The following is a 27,651-nucleotide window of genomic DNA, read 5'->3' on the forward strand; positions in this document are numbered from 1 at the left end:
GGGTCATGAAGAGTTGGAGATGACTGAACAACAAAATAAGTATTATTTTTTAAAATTGCTCTAAATCACTATTTATTAGAGAAATGAAAATTAAAACAACTTTGAGCTACCCCCTCATACCTATCAGACTGGCTAATATGACAGAAAAGAAAAATGGTAAATCTTGGAGGGGATGTGGGAAAATTGGGAAATGCATTGTTGGTAGAATGGTGAACTGTTCCAACCATTATGTAGAGCAATTTGGAACCATGCTCAAAGAGCAATAAAATTATGCATACCCTTTGACCCAGCAATACCACTCTTAGGTCTATATACCGAAAAAAAATTTTTTGAAAAGGATAGGGGAGGGAGAGGGGACCTATATATACAAAAATATTTATAGCTCTTTTTGTGATGGCAAAGAATTGGCAATTGAGGGGCTGTCTATCAATTGGGGAATGGCTGAATAAGTTGTGGTTTATGATTATAATGGAATACTATCATGCTATAAGGAATTATAAGCAAGATGCTTTAAAAAAAAACCTGGGAAGACTTATATAAACTGATGCAGAATAAAGTGAGCAAAACCAGGGGAACACTGTACACAGTAACAGCAATATTATACAATGTTCAACTGCGAGTGACTTAGCTCTTCTCAGCAATACAATGATTCAAGACAATTACAAAAGACTCATGATGAAAAATGTTATCCATCTCCAGAGGAAGAACTAATGGAGTCTGAATGTAGATTGAAGCAGATGATTTTTCACTTTAAAAAAATTTTTTCGTCTATGTTTTCTTTCACAACATGACTAATATGGAAATATGTTTTGCATGATTCTACATGTATAACCTATATAAAATTACTTACTGTCTCAGGGGAGGGGGAGGGGAGGAAGGGAGAGAATTCAGAACTCAAAATTTTTTAAAAACACATGTTAAAATTTGTTTTTACATGCTATTGGGAAAAGGAAATAGTATTCAAATGAAGAAGGGGGTGCTGTAACATCCAGCCTCAGCACAGGACTGGCCTGAAGAAAAATTGAAAACGCGGTGTTTTTTAATTATCTCTTCAGTACCCCAACTCTTCCCTCCCCTATCATTCTATCCTGTAACCCACTGCCTAATCAGCTAGTGCTAATGACTTCTGATAAGACTTAAACTATTATTCCTCTGAGTCATATTTGCATTTTAATATGGGGAAGGGGCTTTTTTAGCACCCCTCAAATTTGTGTCACATAACTTTGTTACTTGATATGCTGACCTCTGCCCGGCTCTGCAAATGAGTGATGTCTTAGGCCTTTTCATGTGACTGTTAGTCACATGAAATTTAAAGAAATTTTAGCTCATTTTTATGCTGACCTTGTTACTCCACCCCAATCCCTTCCCTGGGCACAGCCAGTTTCTACAAATAACGATCACTGAAGCACAACTCAATTCTGTTCACCTGAAAACAACAAGATGCCATTTGTGAGAAGGGTAGGTAAGCTTAACCATTCAGAATGGAAGCATGTATTCAGAGCTGGGTCTGAGAAGAACCAATCTATATGTAATAGGGACAAATGGAATTTAAATAGGATGACCCTGACTTTGGGTAAGAGCAAATCATTGCAGCCATTCTTTAAATTTGTAGAAGACTGGATACTATCGAACCTTCTGAGTAGTATCTGTGACCCTTAGATCCTGAAAGTTCTTCCTTTCATAAGGTAATCGTCCTTTAAAGTTCTGCTATTTCAAAGGAACAGGCTATTGCTTGGTTAAGTTTACTCTAAGTTCTAAGGGTTATAGTCAGTGATATGATGGCAAACGTTTAACAACAGGCTCTCTGGAAAACACACATCGTACTTATAAGCTTAATCTGGTTCATTAACATTTTCTCCATTGCTTTCTTAAGTTTAGATGATCAACAAGCAATAAATCAAGTTCTGATCCATACCATTTGACAGTTCTAATTTCCTAGGTGTCAAAATACTCACACTGAAAATTTAATAGTTAGCCCTCAAGAGCCTGTAAGAGCTGGATCCACCATACTTCTGGCTGTAGTTTGTTTATTTTGTTTCAGATATATAGTTGTTCATTTTGAATGTGACAAGCTATATGGACTGGAGAAATACAGGCACCAGAACTGTTCTCTCATTAGAAGACAAATGTAATTTATCTGATTATAAATAGAAGGTGAGAATTTGGTTATTAACCATAAGCAAAGGTGTAGCTGTATGCAGAGAACACCCGAAGTCTGAACCCAGAAAGATAAAAGAGAGAATAAGAAGCATAAGGACATTTAGAACTGCATCAGCTAAGCTAGAAGCTGGAAGTGATGGATACTACTAATGGAGAGTAAATCCACCACAGCACAGGAATAGCTCAGATGCATACAATCAAAGAAGTCACAAGTGGATTGATTAGATTGGCCATACCCAGGAAGGCATTACTGGTCAGGCATAGTATGAATCAACTCAGCTTAACATCAGAATGGAAGCATCTCTTCACTACAGGTGCTACATTCACCAAGAAACAGGCAGAAAGAAAATAAATTATGAATTACCCTGAGTCCACGGATTTTCCTCCCTCATGTGTCTCCTCCTCAGGTTTCTATAATTGTGTGCCCACTTTCCCACAACTAAGTGTGCTAGTGAGAGAATGTAACCCAGGTTTGTGAGTGGACAGTGATACATTTTACTATTCTTGTATTTAATATATGAACACCTGTGACATTATTATTTCTTTTGCCTTGTTGCTAAGACAAATGGTTATACTTAAGCTCTAAAACTGTCATTATTGTGACTGGCTTGCATAAATGGGAATATATCAGTAGCATTTGAGGGCTGAAGTGCTGACTAGGGAGAGTATGTTCCCTTCTCAACAGGGTTACCCCAAAGACTTTGAGAGAGTCTGTGTGGTGGTGATCCTTCTCTGGGAGGCTGGACCACCAGTGTGAGGGCAAGTTGGAGTAAGGAGACAGCCCGGAGAGTGAACAGGTTTATCCATGTCTTGTATAAAAAAATGTGGGTGGCCATTCTACACACCCATTACACTTTCCTAGCACGTCAGAGTCTTAATTCGTATTTAACCTTATGTGTTACTAATTTGGAGGTGGGGTGGGGTTGGAATGAAGCTACAGAGTTCAAGGAAGCTTTTCAAAGTGAGTCAGCTTCTCCAACCTCCCAGGCCCTCCCCTTTCCAGTCTCAAAAATCTGTAATGATTTAAAGAGAAGATTAGTGATATAACATGTTAATAAGACTGTTGTTGTGCAGTCGGGTGAGACTCTTCATGACTCTGTATATGGGGTTTTCTTGCAAAGATACTGGAGTGGTTTGTCATTTCCTTCTCCAGTTCATTTTATAGGTGAGGAAACTGAGGCAAACAGGGTTAAGTGACTTGCCCAAGGTCACACAGCTATCACACAGTGGTCTGCAGCCACATTTGCACTCAGGTCTTACTGACTCCAAGCCCAGTACTCTATCCACTAAGTCACCTACTTGCCTCCAATCCCTCATCCCAAATCTATTGCTATCTGGTATTCTTTTCACCTAAAAATCTTTGTCTTCTGTAGTCAGTAGAGTGCCTGGGGGTCTGAATCCTACTACCAAAATGGGTACCATTTTACTCAACAAATAAGAGGTATTTAAGTCCAGAAATGGCTTAAAAAGACCCTCTTTGTACATACAAATGAATCAGAAATAGGTTCTATATAATGTAAACAGAATTCTTCATAGTATTCCTAAAATATTCCTGAAAGGAGAATAGTAACAGAGTAACAATCAGAACTTCGAATCCAATCCAAAAAAGAATTTTATTAAGCACCTCTTTCTTATGCACAAAGCCCACACTGACAAAATAAAAAAGTAGGCCCTGCCTCAAGAAGCTTACATTCTTATTCCCAGCCTACAAGGGACCTGCAGTTCAGCAACCAGAGAACTATGGAAATGCCATTCAAGAAAACTGGGAGAAAAGAGCAGAGCCTCTCGATAGGAAGGAAAATAGAGAGAAGTCAAGGTCTTGCCAGGTCACATGCCCTTTGTAATATTCCTTCTCAGTGCAGTCTACCCCTGCTCAGTTCTACCATTTTGAGGGTGAGAGGCAACTTCACGCCTCTTCAACATTCAAAGTTCTGGCTCTAAAGGTCAGCGAAGATGATGCATCTTTTTCAAGAAAGGAATCATTTTTCAATCAAGCAGGTCCTGCCCTATTCACATGCAATAGATGGTGCTATGGAGCCAGGAAGGGGGATGGAGAGCTCTGTTCTCCTTGCTTTCCTTTCCCCGTTGGGTCACTGACAAGAAAAAAAGTCTCACAGACCATTCTTGCTGGGACCAGCTTGGAGACAAGACTTTCTCCTTTAGTCCCTCCTCCATCTTTTCTTTCCCCTCTCCCTTCTTCAGCAACTGGGGAGTGGGAAGGATTTGACCCCCAGAGTTCCACTACTCTTAGTGAGGCAGACATCTGAGTTACATCACAAAACAAAGGTTAGACTCATAGTTTGAAGGACCAATAGAAATAAAGCTCCAGATCCATTTTAATTCTGCCTTTGGGAATTTAGCTATGAAACCTATGAATGGCTTATGATTATGTCCTCAGTTGCTGACTTAAGCTTATGTACATATGTAGATATGAGTATATATATTAACATTTTCTGGGTCAATGTACAGCTACAACAGAAATTCTAGTGCTAATAACAAGAGCAGTAAGATTAATAATAATGACTCACATTTATATAGTGCTTTAAGCTTGGCAAAGTAGAAAACCATCTATGTCCAGGGAGTTTATTGCAGTCTAAATCAGACAGACAAGAAAGCCATAAGGAGTCCAAGGGGAGGCTGGGGAAGATAAATGGCAAATAGGACTGAAGAATGAAATGGACCATTAAATCCATCACTGCCTTACCTTCAGCAAACAAAGGAAAGAAAAGATGTCCCCAGAAGAACACTGATTGAGAGCTAGGAAGGACAGTAGAGAACATTTAGACCAACTCCCTTATGTAAGGGATGGATAAACTGAGGCCCAGAAAGAGAAGTAAACTTCTCCTAGGTCACAAAAATCGGAGACAGAAGAACTGGGACTAGAACTCAAGTGCTTTTATTTTAAACGCACTGGTTTTTGTACACAACACTACTGTTCCTAAATAAGGAGAGGCATTGGATATTGAGGAAGAAGCCAAGCCAAGCAGACATTTCTCCAACAGAGAAAAATTCTAGAAGTCCATAAAGCTATTTGGAAGGGTATAGAGGGAAAAGGTAAGAACATGCTCTGGCTGAATCATTTAAATTAAATTGAGTCCTGCCTGCCCCATCAATAAAGGAAAGCGTGGAACCATCCCATCCCAGAATGCCCTTCATTATAGCCTACCTCATCTGCAACACTTTATTAGCCAGGTGCAAAGTAACCACAGCTGTGGTAGCCCTGAACACTAGCCTGAGAATCTCAGAGCCAAGCCAAGGAAGGACTTTATATATCTTCCAGGTCAACCAGCTCATTTTCAAAACAAGGAATTCAACACTAAAATTACATCATTTGATCCATGTGACACAACATTAGTTGTGATGCTTATTAAAGTGCCATGTTGTGTTGTTGTTGTTCTGTCATTTCAGTCATGTCCAGCCATTTGTGACACCATTTGGTAGGTTTCTTGGCAACGATACTGGAGTGGTTTGACATTTGACATTTCTTATTCCAGCTCATTTTATAGATGAGAAAACTGAGGCAAATAGAGTTAAATAAGGGTCATAGCCTGGTTCAAACCCAGATTTTTTTCTGCTTGAGCCCAGGGTGAAAAGCTGGAAGGAATTAGTGGACATTGGAATCAGCTAAATTCGGGTTGGATGGAAAGAAAACTTCCCAACAACAAGAGCAGAGGTGGGGAACCTGCAGTCTTGAAACTACTTGCAGCCCTTCTAGGTCCTCAAGCATGGTCCTTTGCTGAGGGCCATACTTGAGGACTTAGAGGGCCACATGTGGCCTCCAGGCCACAAGGTCCCCAACCCTGAACTAGAGAAATCAAAAAAATAGAATAAGATGCTTCAGCAGTGAGAGGATCTCCCACTCCCTAAAGGTCTTCAGACAGAGGCAGGATAACCATTTGGGGGTAGATTGTAGAGAAGACTTCTCATTTAGATATGCGTTAGACTAGGTAGCATCTGAGGCTCTTCCAGTTGTAAGATTCTGTCTGCTGACTCCCTAGTCAACACTCTTCCCATTTATGCCACCTTTAGCTCCCCATTTTTCATAGCTCTATGTGGAAAGTCTCCTAGTAACCATAGAATCTTAAAGTTGGATGGGCCCTTGGAAGCCATGAAGACCAGGACTTCTTAAACTTTTTCCACTTACAACTCTGTTTTCACGTTTTGGCAGCATTTATTGGCTTTGCATGGCCACGGGCACATGCAGTGCAAAGTGCACAAGCTTTGTGCTCAAAACCAAGGCTGCAGTGACATTGCCCAACACAACATGGGCAAGTGCTGCCAGAAACACCTTGGTTTCATTACATGTTTGATTTTTAATTAATTTTTGGTCATTGTGAGTTCAGAAATCTTTTACTGTTGCCAAATTTTTCAAGACCCACAGTTTGAGAAGCACTAAATTCTAGACCAACCTCTACCTGAGATTCCTCATTCTAGACATGTCTCCAACAAATAGCCTTCCTGACTTGGCTTGAAGACTTCCAGGAAGGAGACAAATACCAGTTCCTGAAGCAACTCATTCCACTTTGGGGATGCTTCATCTGTTCAGAAGCTCTTCTTTACATCAAGGTTTACTCTGCAGCTCTCTTACATACTTTTCTTTCTTCACACTCCTTTTTTGCACAATATACAGTCTGTAAGTACTAGAGCTACAGAGTTGAGAACTTCCTGGTAGGCTCACATTGGCCTCCCTTGTCCAGCTGCTAATTCAGCCTCCATATCTTCTTGCTTTCTTCCCTTAACCAAAGCTTTCACAGTTAGTCAATGGTTCCCATCTCCCTCTCACCCTCCTGTTTCTAGGAGAAGTGGGATGAGGGCTCTATGAGTGTGGGAGAAAAGCAAGAGCTACGGCCTTCAAAAACAAAGTCTTCAAACTACTTCTCATTCAAGTATGCTGGAACTGGAAGCTTCTTCTCTCTCCCTTATTCCCCCTCACTTACATGGTTAACATGTAATATAGTGCTTTCTAGTCATCTGAATATCTTTATTATTCCCATGATTAAGGCCCATGAGGACACTGACCATATTTTATCTAAACCTTGACCATCCCTTAGCTTAGGGGCAGACTGGTACAATGGAAAACATATTGGATTTGGAATAAAAGGATCTGGGTTCAAATCTTGATTTTGAGACTTATCTCCCTAGGTGGACCTGGGCAAGTTACATGCCCTATCTAGCCCTCAGTTTCCTCATCTGTAAAAATGGACTACCTGATCTCTGACTACTTTTGATACTAAGGCTTCAAGTCTAACAGCACAGTGCCCTGCACAGAGGACATACTTTGATAAATGTTTATTGAATGAAAGACTGCTAACAAAGGGTTAAGAGCCCTACAGTTCTTCTAACCATGCCATTTAAAGACTGACAGAAACATTAAATTACAGACAGTCAGGGGCAGAGACAGTTCTAGTACTGGCAGTGACAAATGAAGTCTTTGATTCATACCTGAATCTACACACCACTGTGTGGCCACAGCACAACATCCCAAAAATTATTATTAGGTTTTATTACCTTTGAGTAGAGACTGTTTCTCTCTTTTCTCCCAGGAAGAAATTCACATCCATTCCCAACAGTTCACAGCCTCCAAGGATATCAGTTTTTTTATTTGTTTGTTTTTGTCTTTTCGCAGATTGTGGTATAGTTCAGGAACTGAGTTGGAAGCCTGTTCAAAAGGTTCCAAAGTCACTTCCCGAGAGCACCAATGAATGCAGTAATGCCAGGTCCAAGAGTCAAAATGTTTGGAGAAAGCAGAAGTTTATGTTTTTCCAGCTAAGAAGCCTCTATTCAGAGGGATTAAACAGACCCAGGGGTCAGGACACAATAGGTGCACCATAAACATGGATGGCTGCCTCTCTCTCTTTCTCTCTCTCTCTCTCTGTGTCTCTCCCTCTCTCTCTCTCTCTCTCTCTCTCTCTCTCTCTCTCTCTCTCTCTCTCTCTCTCACACACACACACACACACACACACACACACACACACATACACAAACATGTCCTCTTAAGGTCTCAAGTTAGTTGGCCTTTTAAGATTGCCAGCTTGCAAGAGGCCCCTTCAAGTCAGTCCAAGAGTGCTCTCACACTACAGTCTTTCAGACTAGGAAAATTTAAAAAAAAAAAAAACACCTTTCCTCTCACTCTTTTCTTGCATAATAAATAATCTATATGCACTAGAACTAAAGAGTTGATGGTGGGGCGGCTAGGTGGTACATTGTATAGAGCACCAGCCCTGGAGTCAGGAGTCAAATCCGACCTCAGACACATAACACTCACTAATTGTGTGACTCTGGGCAAGTCACTTCACCCTAAGTGGCTCACTAAAAAAAAAAAAAAAAAGAGTTGACAGCTTCCTGGTAGGCTTACATTGGCCTTGCTTGTCCAACTGCTGACTTAGCCTCCATGTCCTCCTGCCTTCTTCCCCTAACCAAAGCTTTCACAGGTAATCAGTGGTCCCTATGTGCCTCTCACCCGTCTGTTTTTAGGGAAGCGGGCAGGGGATTCTGCAAGTGTAAGAGAGAAGCAAGAGCTACAGCCTTCAAAAGCAAAGACTCTAAATTGCTCCTCATGCAAGGACACTGGGATTGGATGCCTGCTGTCTCTCTCCAATCCCCCTCTTCCCCCTCCTCTGAACAAGGTGGTTAAATGGTGCTGCTGTTTTAGGGGCCCTCTTTCCCAGAGCATCCATCCCCGTTCAGAGAACTTACCTTAATGCAGATCCCTTTATGGCCCTCAGTAATGGCTTCTTCATCAGAGTTAAGGTATAGTATGTCACTCAGCAAGCCAAACAAAAGCAGAATACAACTCACTCTGACGTTTATAGGATTCTGTACTTAATGACTCTTAGACTGCACTTCCTAAATTACTCTCATAAAAAAAGGAGAGGGGTGGGAAGGGTTGAGAAGTCATTTCTCTCCAGTTCCACTGAGCTACTCTTCCTCATTTTGCTGGGTTTCGTGACGGAACAACACTGGAAGATCCTGTTTCAACAAGTTAAATAAAAATTAAGGGAGGGAAAAATACAATTCTCAACTCCCTGGGGCATTTCATTTGTCCACAGCTGAGAGTGAGCAAAAATGCATAGCAATCTAGAGCTACTTGGCTATTCCCTGAAGTCATCTTCCCGATGGAGGTGGGCTTGAGAGTAACAAGCAGAATATGAGAATGAAAAATCTCCTTGCTGGATGACAGTAGCCTATTGTGGGCAAAAGAGACTAGTTTTATTCTTATTGCTCCCAAAATGGGAATAGACCTTTTTTATTTTTCTATGTCTGGCTAGGTTTAGGGAACAAGAGAGCCCCATCCGTGGCAGGGAGGAGACACAGTCTAATTAGATTTATTTAGGCTGATACTATGTCTTCCTTCCTCACCACATGGGACTCCATGCAAAGAGGGTTATTCAGGATGGCTGTCCTGGTAATAATAATGGCACACGAGTCATTTTTATCTGGAAGCAAATTTCAAAAGCAAAGAGCCGTGAGGGTAACATAAAATAACAACTTATATTTGTATGGTACTTTAAGATTTGCAAAGCACTGTACAAGCATTATCTCATGGGAGTCTTACAACAACTCTAGCTACTAAAAGCATTATTATCACCATTTTACAGATAAGAAAACTGAGACACTGAGAAGTCTCTGTGTAACTTGCTAAAGGTCACACAGCTTCTCAGTGTCAGAGCTGGGATTTGAATCAGGTCTTCCTGACTTCAGGCTCAGTACACTATTACAAAACAGTAAGACATAGTAAGTCAAAATTATCTTTACCTCTTGGTCCCTCTGAAAGGGATTTGGGGACCAGCAGGAATCTGGAGCAGGAGCCCCTGAATGATATGAATTAGACAGTGAATGGACACATAAGGATCCCTAAAACAACAGCACCATTATGTTCAGAGGAGAACTAAACAGTAATATCACTTGTAAAAGAAGAATGGGGCCACATCTTCACACAAAACCTGTTTAGGTTAAATTCATCCCAGCACCTCCTGCAAGAGAGATTAAATCCATCAGCCTCCACCAAGGTTTGCTGAGTACCTACCATGGATGGCAGTACTCTGCCAGGCATTGATTTCCATAAAAACAACACTTTATAGGTGTCAATTCAGTGAGGACAGCTATCCCTCTTTCAGTTTTGCAGACTACTTACCTCACATCAATAGTGTGAGAGAAGAAAGGCAATGATTCTTCTCCCTCACTTTTTAGATGTGAAAACAGAGGTTCCAAAATGTTAAATTAGCTGCCTTGGATCACCTAGCATGTAAATGTCAGAGCTGAGATTCTAGCCATGGTCTGTCAACTCTACCAGCTTCGCTCCCTCTTATGATATCAAACTAACTGCCTCTCAAGTGAGTGATGCCAAGTAACATCTTTGACTGTCTCAGTTTTTCAATCACAAAGACAAGACTCAAAGCAGGACAATAACAGTATGTATAGATAATATGCACACTTGGTCCTCCCATATCCAACAACAAATAAACTCACAAAAGTCGTACATATCATACACATACCTTGAAAGCTAGAAGAGACCTTAGCCATTATCTAGTCCAATGTCAAACTCAGATAGAAACTCTCTGGGCAGCATATTGACTTAGAAAACCACAAATTAACATTAAGAAAACCACAAATTAACATTAAGTAGTTTGTATTGTATTTTTATTTATTTTGTTAGATACTTCCCAATTACATTTTAAATCTGGCTCAAGGCACTTGGGCAGCCAGAGTTTGACATTTCTGAATTCTACCCCAATCAGTTCATTTTACAAGTGAGGAAACTTAGCAACAGGAAGTCCTTCAGTAGGGAAATCTCTACTGTGCACACCCCAAGGAAAGGACAGTTTTGTATTTATGGGCTAACCAGGGCAGTCCAATTCCACACCCAGTCTAATCCAGATGTTGTCGGGGTTTTTTGGTTGGTTATTTAAGTTACTTAGTTTTTAGTCGTGCATGGCTTATCTAAAAGGAAAGTCTTTCCATTTTGTTGATATGATGGATACTACTCTTTGTCAACTTCCTGAAAGTTTTTCTCATTTTTATTTTCATCTGGTTGGTGATTTTCAGCGTCAGTGACTCCATCTGTTGGTATGGCTTGAGTTAACGGAACAACTCCTGGTCAGCACGTTGATTTTCTCAGCAGGCAAAACAAGCTCTCCTCGGATGGTGGTGGCCTCAGGATTGTTTGCCCTTCTTTTAGGCGCTAGAGTAAAACTGATTACAAATCATGGTAACAATTTTGCTATGAAAATTCTTCTTTTTTTTATTTCCAGTGCCAAATCGACATTCATTCTAGGCAGCATCAAGGGCAGAAGCAGCCAGACAGAAACCAACAGATACCAAGCGTTTCAGAAGTGTTTACTTTGTGCCAGGCCTGTGTGAAGTGCTCCAGATGGACATACAGGCCGCCAAGCTAGTTCCTTCCCTTTTGTTATAGTTATTTAGTCACATCAGACTCTTCATGACCCATTTACGGTTTTCTTGACCCAACACTCTATCCAATGTGCTACCTAGCTGCCCCCAGTCCAACCTGTGCCTGAATTAAAATCTCCTCTACAGCTCACTCAATAACTCATTATCTAGACTGGGCTCTAAAGACTCAAAAGAGGAGGCACCCACTATCTGCTAAGGCAATACTTTGACATTTCCTTTTTCAGCTCATTTTACAGATGAGAAAACTGAGGCAAACAGGGCTAAGTGAGCTGCCCAGGGCCACACAGCTAGGAAGTGCCTGAGGCCAGATTTGAACTCATGAAAATCAGCCTTCCTGACTCCAGGCCAGCTCTCTATCCACTTTGCCACCTAGCTGCCCTTCAAGGGGCTTACTATATCCAAATCACTTCTTCTGACCACCATCTGACCACTTGCCCTGTGTGAGCTCTCCATAAAACAGTCTTTTCAGCAAGCATACATGTTACATTCGGAAGAAGCTATACAAGGACACTCTCAAGGTCTCTCTTAAGAAGTTCGGAATTGATTGTGCTACATGTAAATGCTGGCGCAGGACTGCTCAGCATGGCATGCCCACATCAGAGAAGGAGTATTGAATTGAAGTGGCTCAAAAGAAACATGAGATGCACAGATTTAGAGAATCCGCCCCAAAGGTTCACATGGAATATTTTTGCCTCCCCTGTGGTAGAACATTCTGAGCTCAGATTGGTCTGATCAGCCACGATTGGATGCATCGTAACTGGAGTCTAGCATAGTGATGTCATTTTGGTCCTCTTCAAGAAGGAAGGACAACAAGCAACCACATCCAAGTAGGGGAAGATAAAACACAAAGGAGACTCCTTAGGATCCAACCTCCTTCCACAGAATCTCTGAGCTGGAAGGGTCCTCACATGCCAGCTGCTCCAACCTGTCGTTATTGTTGTTCAGTCATTTTTCAGTCACATCCAACTCTTCGTGACCCCATTTGTTTTTTCGTTTGTTTGCTTGGTTTTGTTTGTTTTTTTGGCAAAGATACTGGAGTGGCTTGCCATTTCCTTTTCCAGCCCAGATGAGGAAACCGAGGCAAACAGGATGAAGTGACTTACCCAGGGTCGTACGTTAGTAAATGTCTGGTCTTCCCGACTCCAGGCCCAATGCTCTATCCACTGCACCACCTAGCTGCCCCCAGTTCAACCTGTACCTGAATTAAAATCCACTCTACAACTAATGCAACAACTCATTGTCCAGACTATGCTCTAAGGATTCAAAAAAGGAGGAACTCCTATCTGCTAAGCTAGTATACTTCACTTTTGGACAGCTTTGTTAGAAAGTATTTCTAGGTATTAAATCTAAATCTCTCTCTCCAATTCTTACCCATCACTTTCAATTCCACTCAGTGGGGACAAACAGAACACATCTCATGACCCATTTCCTCATGATAGCCTTTATAGTGTGGAAATCCAGATTCAAATAACATCCCAGATTAAGTAGGGACCCTGGCGTTGAAACTCCTAGTATCCTTTCATCTCATCACAACTTAGCCTGAGAGTATACTCCTCTCATTCTCTCATGAGCAAAGTCATGCACTTTTCTCCCATTTGCATGTTTCCCATCCTACATTGGCTGGTAGAAAATAGAATGATGCCATTCTAAATATTCTCACCATAATTATCTTGTCATTCATATCACACTTGACAGTTTGCAACATGTTTTATGGAATCTGGAATCTAGAATCTCATTTGATCCTTACCACTGCTTATGTGAGGTATATATAACAGGAGAGATTAAGTGATTTCCTTCTATTTACAGATAGAGGATCTTTTAACTTGCCAAACGTCAAATGCCTAGTATGTGATAGGGCTAGAACTTGAACCCAATTCTTCTGCCCCCATAACCAGAGCTGTCTCCTATATCACAGCAGCCTTGATTGAATTTGTCAACAAAGAGGTAAATGCTTGGCAAAGGTATGTTTACTACTGTCATCAAAGATTTCCTAGCATGTCAAAACAGAAGAATATCCTCCTCATTACATGAAGACTGAAATGAGTCTGTTTGTGACATGAGATGTATTCATTCTCATGGCTATGGTGGGAAGGAAGGACACTGGACAATGCAAACTTTCTTCAGAGGAAGCTATACTTATACAGAAGTTTGGTTGACAATCCGTACTGGAAAACGAAATGGATAAAAACACATGCCACCCAGATTGTGACATGCAGCTAGACAGGCAGTCAGTGAATTAGTCTATTAACATGTGTATCTTGGGGAGGAAAAAAATTGTCAGTAGATAAAGAGCTAGCCCGGAAAGATCAGATTCGACCAAAATTGAGAAACTGTCCAGGGTTTTGAATGACCCTAAACTATTTCCTACTGCAAAAGCCTGTGTTTTATTGATATTATTATAAATTTAATAACTGTAAACAAAAATATAAATATCTAGAGAAGAGTTTTATATTGTATATGAAACTTTGAAATTCTCACATAAATAGTTTTAATGGTACATATTAACTTAGAACAAGATAGTAACAAAATTATCTTTTTTGTCTCTGTGCCGACTTTGGAACACTTTTTTTTCTTTTCCTTTCTGCTGTTTTTATTGTAATTATTTACATAGTTTTCATCATTATATAAATTCATAAGTTTAAGACTAGAAGGGACCTCAGAAGTAATACCTAGGTCCGCAAACCTCACCTTACAGATGAGGACTCTAAAGTCTATAAGGTTAAGTGATATCATGTAGCCAGAATGAGAAATTACAGACAGAAAGCCTCATGGTACAGCAGTACTTTCAAGATACCAAAAAAAACAGGTGTGTGTGGCATCTTCATCTTCACCAATCAAGTTCGTGACTTAGAGTCAAGATGATCTAGGTGTGATTCTTGCCACACATACTGTGTGCCCCTAAACAAATCACTCTCTCAGTCTCAGTATGTTCATCTGTAGAATGGGGATAATAATACAAAACATATAGTATCTACCTTAAATGGTTGTTTTGAGGTTCAAATGAGATGATCAATGTAAAGTGGTTTCTTAACCTTAAAACACGATATAGATGATTTTTTTTGTTCTCTTACTATTTTTAAAATTTTTGTCTTTTTTAAAAACACATAGTATTTTTTCTTTTACCCAATTATGTATTAAGAAAAGTTTTTAGCATTCATTTTTACAAGATTTTGAGTTCCAAATTTTTCTCCTTCCTCCCCTCCCTCCTGAAAATGGTAGGCAGTTTGATATAGTTTATACATTTGTCACAGTTGTGGAAGAAGAAACAGATCAAGGGGCAGATAGGTGGCACAGTGGATAGAACTCAGGAGGACCTGAGTTCAAATCCAGCCTAAGACACTTGACACACTAGTTGTGTGACCCTGGGCAAGTCACTTAACCCTAACTGCCCCACCAAAAAAAAAGAAAAAGAAATAGATCAAAAGGAAATAAAACCATGAGAAAGAATAAAGTAAGTGAAAATAAATGCTTCATTCTCTGGATGTAGATGGCATTTTTCTTCCTGAGTCCTTTTCATTTGTCTTGGATCACAGCGTTGCTGAGAAGGGCTGAGTTACAGTTGAACATCACACGATGTTGCTAATATTGTGTATAATGTTTTCCTGATTCTGCTCTATAAATGATTATTTTATAGCTCTTCAAGACTGACCAAGTACTTTACACAAATGATCTCATTTCAGTCTTACAACAGTCATGTGAGATAGGTCAAAGAAAAGTATAAATTAAAAAGAGTGAGAATAAACAGTAAGCAAGCAGTGTGCTCCACTGACATACTCACAATGCCAAGAGAAGACAAGGTACGTAGAATTTAGCCACTACCACCACATTAATTCAAATGATCCCGTGATCTTCCATCCCCCTTTCCTTGTTGTATGTGCCGTCCATCTCATAAAGAGTGACCACAGTACATGCCAATCCAAACATAGGGTGACTACAGTATGTGCCAATCAAGTAGGAAAGGGCGGCCCCACACACTCGGATCCCCTTTATAGAAATCAACATCTACCTGGATTGCAAACTCATCTCTGAGATAACACTAGCCCATCCTGTCTTAGAAATATGCACCTGTGGGGATTAACTTCTCTTATTACGCAGTCATCTTTCAAAACAAAAGAGTTTGAACTGTGCCTAGCCATATTCAAGGGGCTTTTGCTTTGGGTACTACAATAAAGTCTTTTTATCTTATTTTCCTGAGCTTGATTGATTCTTTACAGTGAAGCCCTAACCAAGATTTTCTTTAAACAAAGGCAGGTACCCAATACATTGGATGGAGCCTGAGGGAATTGAGGGGATTAGAACAGGTTAATCGTGGGAATCCTGTGAGCCACACTGACTCTATCTTGTGAGTCAGTACCCTTACTGTTCAATTATGGATCTGGTCCAATTTGTCTTGTGAGAAAACTTTATTCAATCATAGGAATTGTCAGAAAACCTTATTATTGTTTGAAGCTAGCCCTGCATGGCTGGAAAGCTGGACCACCCCTACCTGCTGCTTAAAGACTTTAACTAAGGACATGGGTTATGCTGACCAGAAACTCAGTCAGATCCCAATATCAATACAAGAAATTTTCTCACAAATATACATCTCAAGCAACCCATGTGACTGAAAACTGGCCCCATACTGGTCAATATGTTACTGTTTCCTTATTCCTTTGAATCCAGACACTTGAGGGCAGTGAGACACCTCTTTCTCTCATGTCAGGGAATTTTATCTGTTTGCTCTGTTCATGCCAACTTGGAAAGCCCCTAATCTATCTTCCCATTAGTAATCAGATTACCTAATTTTGTATCCTAGTTAGTTGTTTTCTTTTAATTAATTGGTCTAATTTGATTGCTTTTAATACATAAAAATCTATCTCCACCATATTCAGGGTTCAGCCTTAAGGTGAGAAAGTCTGGTCTTGATTTCTTAGGAAGTTGGCATGTGTTGCTTAATAAATAGACCTGCTTAGAAGCTCAAACCTTGGCTTCTTTAGCCATTCCAGCTTTCACTTGCCACAATCCCCTCTGGCAAACTTTTGGTAAGCCACGGATGAGAGTCATACAAAATGGGCAAATGTAATTTGGCTATAATGTCTATCATTGCAGGAAAAACAATCAATGAAATCACAGATCCATTTAAGCCCTGGGTATTATTATTAATGTAATAATAATAATAGTTAACATTTACATAGTATTTACTATGCGCCAAGCATAGTGCTAAGGACTATACAATTATTATGGCATTTGATCCTCACAATAACTCCAGGAGGTAGGTACTATTATTATCCCCATTTTACAGATGAGGAAACTGAGCCAAAGGTTAAATGACTTGTCTAAGGTCACACAGCTAATAAATGTCTGAGGCCAGATTTGAATTCCAGGCCTGGAGCTCAACCTACTGTGCTACCTAGTTACTAATATTTTGGACAGATCCTTTATTCAGGATATGATGGATAGATAGATAGATAGATAGATAGAGATATGGATACGGATATAGATACAGATACAGATACAGATACAGATACAGATACAGATACAGATACAGATACAGATACAGATACAGATATATATATCAAAACACAAAGGATCTCATAGCCCAGAAGGGCTGCAATCTGCATTAGGGGAAAGATCCTTACTGATGAAATCATGGATCTTTAAGTGTATCAAAATATGTCCAGACCTCATTCACTAGGAAAATAATAATTGATGATGATGATGATGATGATGATACCTAGCATTTATATGCTTTAAGGTTTGTCAGGCACTTTACAAATAGCTCATTTTATCCCCATAACTAAGAGGCAGGTGTTATTATTAACTCCATTTTAGAGATAAAGAAACTGAGGCAGGTTAGCTTGGTAAAGTGAATAGAAAGCTAGCCTTGAAGTCAGGAAGTCCTGTGTTAAATCTTGCCATTGTCAGTTGTATGAGCATGAGCAACATCGCGCAGCCAATAAGTGTCAGAGTTGGGATTTTTACTTTGGTCTTTGGGATTCAAGACCAACTCTCTATCCATTCCCAACATTACTTCAGGCACCTCACTTAGATAAGGTCGCAGGTTTGAAAAGATCAGGAAAAACTGCTAGTAGCAGGGAAGAAAATCAAAAGATAACATCAAGGGGAAGGAAGAGATGCACAAATAAGTAAAGAGAAAAATTCTAGAAGCAAAACCATCTTGAGTCATGTAATGACAAGGTCGAAAAAAAAAAGTATGCATTCAATGGCCTATGAAAGTATGGCTATATGATAATTGATGCCCAGAATAGTGATCTTAAATCACCAAGAAAAGGTTATGTAATGTTCAATGTATTCTTTTTAAAGAAAGTAAGAAGTATTTCATGAACTTTAGAAAGATTTTATTTTTACCAAAATGGTTAATTTTATAAAATGCCTTGAGGCTTAGAAGACTATGCTTCATGAAATGGCTGATTGGCTAAAAAAAAATCTTTGCATCAAATATCTGTAAAGGGTCTGCCATCTGAGATATATAGGGAATTAACACAAATACATGAGACTAAGAGCCATCCCCGAATGGATATGTGGTCAGAGGATATTAATCAATAATTAATCAGTAATTCTCAAATGAAAAATTAAAAACTATTAACAACCATATGCATGATTGTTCTAAATCACTAATAGTAAGAAAAATGAAAATTAAAACAACTCTGAGATTTCACCTCTCTCCCATCAAATTGATAAGGAAATAGTGATATAGAGGAGCTTCAGGAAGAAAAGCATACAAATACTTGGTTGATGAATCTGTGAATTGGTCCAACCATTCTGGAAAGCAATTTGGAATCATGCTTTTAAAAAATGTGACTAGTATGTCCATACTCTTTGACCATGATATTGTATTGCTGGGCTGTCCTGAGAAGGTCAGAGACAAAAAGGTAGGTTCCATATGGGTAGGGAAGGGTAGAGGGATATATTCAGAAATGAATGTGATATAATCCACATGAAAGGCAACATGATAGAGAGCTACCATTAGAGTCAGAAAGATGCAGGCTCAAGACTTGCCTCTAAAATGTACTCCCTCTGTGGCCATGGAGAGTCATTTAACCTCTCACTGACCTGGGTCAATAGTCTCCAAACTCCTTGGATTGCTCACCCTATTAGTAAAAAAAAATTGAACACACACCAATAAATGCATCTTTACTTACTTATAAATTATGTACATGCACTCATATAGTAATAATTAATAAATCTACTCAAAAGTATACATCAAAATAGGATGAGATAAAGATGAAATAATGTTTGATCTTAGAGTCAGTAATCACTAGAGTTCATCAAGGTGAGGGAGAAGGATGGGTAACATGATAAGACTTGTACCATAGTAATATCACTGGCAGCTGTGTGGAGGATGGATTGGAATGTGGAAAGACTTGAGTCAGGGAGAATAGAAGTCTGTTTCAATAGTCCAAGGGAAAGGCAGTGAGGATCTGCACCAAGAAGTGCTAGTATAAGCAGAGAAAAAGGAAATAGATTTGTCACCTGATCAGATATATATGGTGAGGTAGAATGAGGAATCTAAGATGACACTGAGATTGGAACCCCAGATGACTAGAAGGATAGTACTGCCCTGAAGAGTAATAGGAAAGTTTGGAAAAGGGCTGAGTAGGGGATAGGAGGTGGGGTGATAATGTAATTAGATCATTGACATAATTCACAGCCTAGGCAACCTTTTCACTTTGCTCCACCCAAATGAAAAGGGTGGAGGCTGTACTCTTACCAGCCATTTCCCTGGGGCATGGAGCCCATACTTTGAAAGCTCTCTGTATGATTTTGAAGTAGAGGGGACAGAAAGGTGGGTATTGGAGAGAGGGAAGAGAGGGTTTTTCCAGTGGCACCTGCACTGTTGTTTATACAGCCCATGCCCACTCAGGGAGGTAAGTTTGGATCTTGGACAGGTGAGAAATGGAGATGAAAAGTACTGGGGAATAAGGGCCAGGGTGATCGTGTTGGAGACAAACACTGTTTTGGGCAGACTGGGATGTATTTCACCTTCCTGCTTTCTGGTTGGCTAATTATATCTTCTTGCAGTCAGAACACACACTCCAGGAAATGGTGGTTTCCACTTTGGAGACCACTGATTTAGACAATTTTCAACGATTATAAGTTTCAGATGAATTACCAATGTGTATTGAGAGAAGACATATCTACATTGAGTATGTCTTGTACTGATAAAATTACAGGTCTGAATTCTAGTGACCCCATGTGTACTATCTCCAAAGTATACTATTGCATATAGCTTATTTGTACATAGATGTTTGCTAGTTCTTTTCCCTATTAGACTATGAGTTCCTTGAGAATAAGGAGTGTCTTTTGCCTTTCTTCATAATCCTCAGCACTTAGCACAGTGCCTGACACATAGTTGGTGCTTAATAAATGCTTATTAAATGATTGACTGAAAAGAAAGGAAAGCTTTCTACTACAGAAATCTCTATCTAGTATTGAAATCTCCTATAAAAGGACATGCTCTTGCAGTTACATTATACACATATGACAAAAAAAAACCAGTCATTTATTTGGACTAGAATTTTGCTGTCAATATAAGGAATAAGGGTACCTCTTCTTTGGCTGGAGGGAAAAAGGAAGAAGATGAGGATGCTAAGAAGTTAAGAGTAATAGAGGAAAATAAGAATTCTCATATGGAATATGGAATTTTAGTGGATTAAGAGACCTCTTAAGTATAGGTAAGGGATGTGGATACAAGTGAGGAGAGAAAGTCTAGGAGTCATTATGGTCACAGTAGGTTCCCAAAATGGATGATACCACCCCTGGGGGGCACTGGAATGATCCAGGAGGCTGATAGTAGCATAGAGTGCAATTTGGGGGGGGGACATTGAATAAAAATAAGGGGGTGATGAAAGCATAAGGAAAGAAGAAAAGAGAAAAAAAATTTGAAAAACTGTTCATACATATTTCATCTGTTATGTTACAGAGTTAAAGTCATAGTGATTACATTATTTTCCAAATAAATACACAAAATGCAAGTTATAACCAATCAATGGTCAAGTCCCCCAACAGGTCTTAACAAGAGTTTCCCATTGTCAGGAAGTTCAGCATGCATCAGCAAGAATATGTGCGTGTAATGACTTGTTCACAATACAATACTATAGGGCTACATGAAGCAATATTGTGTCACCAAAACTTCAATGCAGGAAAAAAACACTTATAATAAATTGTTAAATTTAAGATACGTCTTTTTAAATATGTATATTTCAAATGATGCAAATTTTTTTTAAAAACTGTTAAAGGATTAAAGAAAGTAGATTTCCAGGAGAGTGCTGAGTAAATTTTTTTTTTCGAAAAGGGGTCAGTAGGCCAAATAAGCTTGGGAACCTCTGGTTAAGAACAGAAATCTAGGTAAATTGGAAAAAGTGTTAAACATCAATGAATGCATCACTGGGGTAGCCTGACAGTAACTTTTTCAGTTGTTTATCCTCTTCCCCACCCCCCACACGTATCATGATTTGTTCCATTTTCAAAAGGTTTGTTCAATTTTCAATTCACTGGTATATAACATATATATATATATATATATAAAACTCTATATAACCAGGCAAAATGTCTCTAGTGAAAAAATACTCAGGTACAAATTTGAAAGACATGGAGCTAAGAAATCAGTGGTTCCTAAGGGTTTCCTCTTCAGCTCAAGTGCAAATTGTTCCGGTAAGCCACAGGTTGCACTTCAAAGCTAGGCGGTGCACAAATTCTAATCAGCTAGATAATTGCTTGCCATCTGAGGGGGTAAATAATCTCCCCCTGATAGCAGATGATTTTATTTGCTCAGAAAAAATTCAGAAGCAGGGATAATGTAACCACAAACAACAGTCTCCTATTCTTCATTAACTTTGTTAAATCTGGTTCTCAAAGAGCCTCATTTGTCCTCCAGGAAAAAACTCCAACTTGTCATACATACACTAGCTTCAAGGCAAATCCTGACAATTGTCTCCCAACCACCTGTAATGTTCATCTTGAATGGTATGAAACAGAGACATCTAAAGGATGCTTGGGGTACTGAAACCGACATGTCAGGTCCAACCAGTCTGACACCTGGGCTTGTTAGGGGATGTCACGTAGAAAAATAAACCTGCAGGTGACGACCAAGCATTCTCTGTTTCACCCTGCACGTGACATCTCAGGTAGTGATATCCCCTACCCATAGCAATAGTTGACACCCAACTGGATGGTGTAAGAATGTCTAAAAGTTCTTCAAACCAGAGTTTTACTTTCCCTTTAAATGAGGTTCAGCTCAACATTCTCATTAAAAACAAACAAAAAAAAATTACATCAGTTCAGCTCACAAAGATGTCAAGTAACAAAAGTGTTTTTTTAAAAATGCATAAATCTCCAGCATAATTTGGTATATTAAACCTTTGCCTGTACAATCTCACATCCTTCAGAAGAGGAAAGAAGGAGCCCAGTGCCTCCCAGGGTCTCCTTACCCAACAAGGTCTGACAGAATTCACTGACCTGAAGGAGCCAAGGTAGCCACACCCAGCTCTGCTTCCAGGGTGAATTCACTTTTTCAGGATTTTGTTTCTCTTTCAGTTTTATCCTCTTAATTTTCAAAATTGTGAATTTTACTGCAAGGCAGAGTGACTTTAACATTCCAGTGCAATTTAAAGACAACATAGATCTGAGACAATCAGTAGGCTCTGTATACATTTTGCCTCTTCAGCTTGAGAGGAAACCAGAGAAGTGAAAATATAGCTGGCATTTCAAAGCCAAGGTTTAAGGAAATTATAATAAATTACTTAGCAGCTTACAATTTTTGTTTCTTTTTCAAAATTACAAATTGAGCAACCATCATCAATATCATTGCAACCAAAAAGAGGTAGCATGTTGTGGTATGACGAGTAGAGAGCCAGCCTCAGAACCAAGGAGGGAGAATAGGTTCAAGTCCACACAGACACACACACACACACACACACACACCCCACCCTGGTTGTGTGACCCTGGACAAATCACTTTACTCCTCAGTAGTGGCCAGGGCCTTTCCGAGCAGTGTTAGCTGGTGTTTTGTGGCCTGAGGACATGCGCAGTGCAAAGTGCATATTCTTTCTGTTCAGAACCAAAGCTGCAGTGAAGTTGTACAATGTAACACCGGCAAGGGCTGCCAGAAACAACTCAGATTCATTACACATTTGATTTTTAATTAATTTTTGGTCATTGTACATTCAGAAACATTTTACTGTTGCCAAATTTTTCCCAACCCCTCATGAGGTCACGACCCACAGTTTAAGAAGCACTGTTCCAGGCAACTCTCCAAAACTTTAAGCTGCCAAGAAGCTGCTGACTTGCATTGGTACAAAGAGTTTTCTCTTCCTAGAACTGCCTCTACCAATAAGATTGCAAATCTAGTCTCTCCTCCTTAAAAAAAAATATATATATATATATATATATATATATATATATATATATATATGAAATCGTGTTGTTCACTTATGCATTTTATTTTAAAGCATGTATTAAATTTAACTAAGTAGCAATGAAATTGGCTTATCTGTGTCCACTTCTGGACTTCCTTTTGTTTCTTCATTTTCTAAATTTTATCGGTATGATTTTGTGTGTATGTGCTATTGTGCCAATAGCTCACAGTCAGATGGATTTTTAAAGTTTTCAAAGCACCTTAATTTACTATATATGTTTTCTCATTTGATTCTCACCTCGACCCTATGAGGTGGGGGTTGTTATTATCTCCATTTTAAGGATAAGGACACTGAGGCTTCGAGATGTTAAGGCAATTATCTTCTTGGACATTAACAATTTCTTTTCTGTAATGCTGTTGTGCAATCACCAGGTCTAGTACCTTTTTGTTTGAGTGTTACAAGATAACGAGATGCAGGCTGTATCTGCCTATTAAAACTTCTCTGTAGACTGAAAACTTGTGGCAGACATTTCTGGGAGGGAGAACACATTAAACTAATGGGTAGTGTGGGTACCATACCAGATGGCTGTGCTGGTGATTTGGAAAATCCTGGGTACTGAGATGGGAAGATGATGAGGGCCACTGACAGCAAAGGTGTCTGCTCCTGTGCAGGAGGAGGTTGTCCCGTGCAAAGTCTAAATGGAAAAGGGATTTCCTGTGGATGGCGTGGTCCTCCAGACGCTCTCATTTGCAGCCGACATCATTTGACCACAGAATTCCGCAGAGCCTCCTGATAAAGAGGACTGCAATCACCCAAAATTAAGTACATGGAGGATGCCTGCGGCCTAGACCAATCAACATGTGTTTTGATGGGCAGTCCCTTTTGTTGGTCCATTGATAAATATACATGAATTAGTCCCCAAATTCATTGGGGTGATAAGAAAAGGTTGAATTGCTTTGAAGAAATTTCACTGAACATTCAGTGTCCCTTAGCAAAAGCCCATCTTTAATGCCAATATATTTCCTAAAATGGCTGTGAATCTTTGTTGTTAATGTGTCATTTCAGTCACGTCTGACTTTTCATGATCCCATTTGGGATTTTCTTGGCAAAGAGTGCTTTTCTATTTCCTTCTGCAGCTCATTTTACAGATGAAGAAATGGAGGCAAACAGGGTTAAGTGACTTGCCCAGGGTTACACAGCTAGTAAGTGTCTGAGGCCAGATTTGAACCAGGAAGATGAGTCTTCTTGACTCTAGTCTTCTTGACTCCCTATCCATTGCATCACCTGGGTTACAACTGTGGCCACCTAAAGGGAAATGGAAAGATTATGAGCTTCAGCATATTGGTAATGATACCTTTCCTGTAGAAGCGGTCACTACACAGAAGGCCAAGGTCCCTTAATTCAACCGATGAATCCATCGAAAATATAAACTAGTTATAAATAAGTTATTCATCAATTTGAAAGGACCAAAGATTTGGGGGTCATTGGATGAAAGGAAGATGATGTCACACTACAAAAACTTTATGATTGGTTGAGAATATTAAGTCATGCTTTTTGGCTACAAATACAACTAACCAGCAGAGTGGGCAAAGGTCGAAAGATCCAAGGTTGCTGAGAAAGACTCCTTCTTAGCAAGAGGAGAGAATGTCTCTCTCACCCCATCTCTACTGACCATGTCACCAGAGAGACTTGATTATTAGGAGAGTGTCTAGGCGGAAGTAGAGAGATATGCCAAGGGCAAGCAGAAGGCCTCCTGAGACAGAAGACAACCAGAGACAAAATTAACCAGTTTACAACTTTGTGAACTGTGAAAAGGTCCTGTTGGTATTGGTGACAGTGTCCCCAGGAGTCAGTACCATCATCCTCATCTGGCTGAAGGCAGAGTCTGCATCTGAGATACACACTGGGCACCAACTGGACACTGAGGGAAAAGGCATTTTCAAGACTCTCCCCAGGCATCACCTTTGGGAGCCCATCAGAGGGCTACACCTAAGGGGACCTTCCTGAAAGGAGAAGAGGACTTCCAGTAACTAGGAATTAAGTTATCTTTTTGCCACACAGATTTCCTGCATGTGTGCCTCACTTACCAGGGATTGTGTGTGTGTGTGTGTGTGTGTGTGTGTGTGTGTGTGTGTGTGTATGTGCATCTGTGTGTAGCAACAGATTGGGGACATTGTTTCTGTAATAAATTATACCTTCTAAGAAAATATTTTCCTTAAGGCAATTGGGGTTGAGTGACTTGCCCAGAGTCACACAGCTAGTAAGTTTGAAGTGTTTGTTGTAAGGCTGGATTTGAACTCAGGTCTTCCTGACTTCAGGGCTGGTGCTCTAATCCACTGCGCCACCTAGCTGCCCCGAAAATATCTTTTCTTAAAGCTGATTGTGTGGTTGATGATGGAAGCACACTGGTCCATATTTGTCTCCCCTTTTCTCTCTTCACTACAGCTATTATTATCCCCATTTTACAATTGAGGAAACAGGTTTGGAGAGGTTAAGTAAGGTATAACTTAAACCCAAGTCATTCTGACTCCAATCCAGCTCTCTGTCCACCATAATTAAGTCCTATCAACCCTGACTGTTGAAGTCTACAATCAGTCCCTTATTTTCTATTTTAAGTGATATTGCCATAGTTTGAGTTTCCATCACTTTTCCCTTGGATTATTGCCATAGCCTTCTGAGGTCTCCATGCTTACAATGTCTCCCTCAATCTCAATCCATCCCACTTATTTCTGCCAGATGAATCTTCCAAATCTACCACTTTCTTCATGTAGTTCTCAAAAGCTTCCAGTACTTTCCTATTGCCTAGCTAGAGGATCACTTTCTTTATCTGGCATTCAAGAATTTCAACAATTAGGCTTTCACTGAAACCAGATTAATTTACTCACTGTCTCCTAAGCACACTATGCATATTCTTGCCTCAGGGCCTCTGTTCACACTTTTGCCTCCAAGTCAAATATGAGCAGTGGATGGAGTGGCCAGCCTGGAGTCAGGAAGACCTCAAATTTGACCTTGGAAACTTCATAGCTGTGTGACCCTGGGCAAGTCACTTAACCCTGTTTGCCTCAGTTTCCTCATCTGGAAAACGAGCTGGAGAAGGATGTGGCAAACCACTCCAGTATCTTTGCCGTCAGCCAAATGGGGTCATGAAGAGTTAACCACAACTGAACAACAAAATTCTCTTCCCTCTACTCTCTACCCATTCAAATTCTAACCTTCTTTCGTGATCTAACTGGAGTCTCAATTTCTTTGCTGTCCACTTTTGGCCATAGGAACTGATCTCTCCTCTTAATTCTTATTGCCCTTCGATCACCACTATAGTGAAAGACTACTAGATTTAGAATCAGAATCAGATTCCAAGTCTAGGCTCAGTCATTTATTACCTGTGTGTTCTTATGTGAATCACTTCCATTTTCAGGGGCTCCTTTCCTTATCAGTTAGACTAGTCTCTGAGGCTTCCTGTAGCTCTAGAGCAGTATTTCTTTTTTTTTTAGGCAATTGGGGTTAAGTGACTTGCCCAGGGTCACACAGCTAGTAAACGTGTCAAGTGTTTGGTCTGAGGCCGGATTTGAACTCAGGTGCTCCTGACTTCAGGGTTGGTGCTCTATCCACTGCGCCACCTAGCTGCCCCTAGAGCAGTATTTCTTAACGTGTTTTGATGCTATGGTCCTCCTACACAAAGGTGAAGCCTCTAGACCCCTTCCCACAATAACGTTTGAATAATAGAAGGAAACCCTAAATTTCAGTTAGAGGCTAGTGAAAATAAAAATATAATATCTTTCCCACCCAAGGAAATGGACAAAAATCCTACAGGATGGACAGACCATGTAGAAATCTGCTTCTCTGGAAGCAATACTCAGAATGACTGAAATCACAGATGGGGTACATCAGAAGGGTTTTGAGTAGGGGAATGTTATGGCCAGATGTACATTTAGAAAAATTATTATTATTTTTTTCTTTTTGGCTAGGCAATAGAGTTAAGTGACTTGCCCAGGGTTACATAGCTAGTAAGTGTCAAGTGTCTGAGGGCGGATTTGAACTCAGGTCCTCCTGACTTCAAGGCTGGTGTTGTATGCACTGTGCCACCTACCTGCCCCTAGAAATATTATTTTTGAACTGTGTGAAAACTTGGAGGAGACAGAAAGGAGAGTGGTGGTAACAGGGATAAGTAAGGAGGTTATGATGAAAGTCCAGGCATGCAGCAATGAAGGTCTAGTCAATTTCTTAAAATCTCTGTGTCTTATCTTTTTAAAGCATGAAAAATCATGCCAGCAAAATTAGGATTCTGTATTAACAGACCCAAGTTCAAGTTCAGTAATAAATAAGGTCTTTCCCATCTGAAAGAGGAGACAATTCAACTCCTCCCCTGAGCCAATAGCCAAAGCGCTATGGGAAGTAATTGTTTCAGGGACAAGTTACAGGGGATTCCTAGTGCTGACTTTAATTGAATACGTCATTAATTTTTGTCCCCTAATATGACCTGAAGTCAGAAATGGGTAAACCTTCTCTTCCCAGAGGGCAGAAGGGGTTTTTAATCTATTTTCTCTGCAGTAGACAGGATTCTAGAAAGACCATTTTGGAACTGAATTTCTCTTAAGAAAAAAAAAAGAGTAAATTGGAACTCAGATTATTTTTTTTCTTCTCAAGTCCACTCCCTCCCCACCTCTGTGAGTCTAATAGTAGGAAGGAAAGAAAAACAATGATCAAGCCCAGAGGAAACAGTGAG

General features: G+C 39.9%; 1 protein-coding gene and 1 long non-coding RNA gene across 2 annotated transcripts in view; one reads left to right on the forward strand and one right to left on the reverse strand.

Annotated features, from left to right (window-relative positions):
- Window positions 1-9,087, reverse strand: part of IL15 (interleukin 15) — a 401,163-nt gene extending 392,076 nt beyond the window's left edge. Inside the window, exon 1 of the mRNA XM_020989847.2 lies at window positions 8,857-9,087. The gene's annotated coding sequence lies outside the window, so the exon portion shown is untranslated. The remainder of the gene's footprint in view (window positions 1-8,856) is intronic.
- On the forward strand, window positions 1,373-15,756 carry LOC144455487 (uncharacterized). The gene is made up of 2 exons (XR_013484184.1): window positions 1,373-1,458; window positions 11,412-15,756. It is a non-coding gene; the product is annotated as an uncharacterized LOC144455487 (long non-coding RNA).
- Window positions 15,757-27,651: the final 11,895 nt, after the last annotated feature.

The sequence above is a fragment of the Phascolarctos cinereus genome, unplaced genomic scaffold (genome assembly GCF_003287225.1).
Source record: "Phascolarctos cinereus isolate Bilbo 61053 unplaced genomic scaffold, phaCin_HiC Scaffold_9;HRSCAF=440, whole genome shotgun sequence".
NCBI lineage: Eukaryota > Metazoa > Chordata > Mammalia > Diprotodontia > Phascolarctidae > Phascolarctos > Phascolarctos cinereus.